Below are 656 nucleotides of genomic sequence, written 5' to 3' on the forward strand. Positions count from 1 at the left end.
ACTGTAAATACTTTATAAGTAACTGTAATTAAATCACCTAAAAATGAACAGTAATCCCTTACTTTACTTTTTTCAGTGGATAAGTAATTTAATTACAGTAACGTGTTCCTAAGTACGGTTACACCCAACACTGCCCTAAATCACGACTTGCTAGAAGTTACATAATTTTCTTAGAAGCAAAGCATCTCCAAGAACAAAGTATCAGTCTCTCTTTTGCTCATTTTTAGAAGACTTACCTAAATGCGTAAAACAAAATGTGTTAATGTGAGCAGTGGCGGCTCGTGGGTTTTAAAATAGAGGAGGCACACTAATTGTATTGGTCTGGGATCCCTGCCGATTATTATTATTATAATTTGCTTAACCACTTTAAAATGGCTTTTTGGTTGCTTTTAGTCAGAAAACGTAAAGAAAACGACATGCATACAGCAAGATAATATAACTTCACTTACCTGGCCTATCACTTGAAGCAAACATCCATCCCTTCTTAAAAGTCTGTGTTAAAAGAGAGCTGCCTGTTGCGCCATTTAATTAAGCCCCGACTGCTGTAGCCTATATCCAGCTTAGGCTGTTTTCCCTAAATTTGTAAATATACTGTTTGAATGACAGCTTGGTAAATCTGCTGGCGATCAAATATTCAATATCGCTACTCATCATAA

Source organism: Sinocyclocheilus anshuiensis, unplaced genomic scaffold, assembly GCF_001515605.1.
Source record: "Sinocyclocheilus anshuiensis isolate Anshui unplaced genomic scaffold, SAMN03320099.WGS_v1.1 scaffold1054, whole genome shotgun sequence".
NCBI lineage: Eukaryota > Metazoa > Chordata > Actinopteri > Cypriniformes > Cyprinidae > Sinocyclocheilus > Sinocyclocheilus anshuiensis.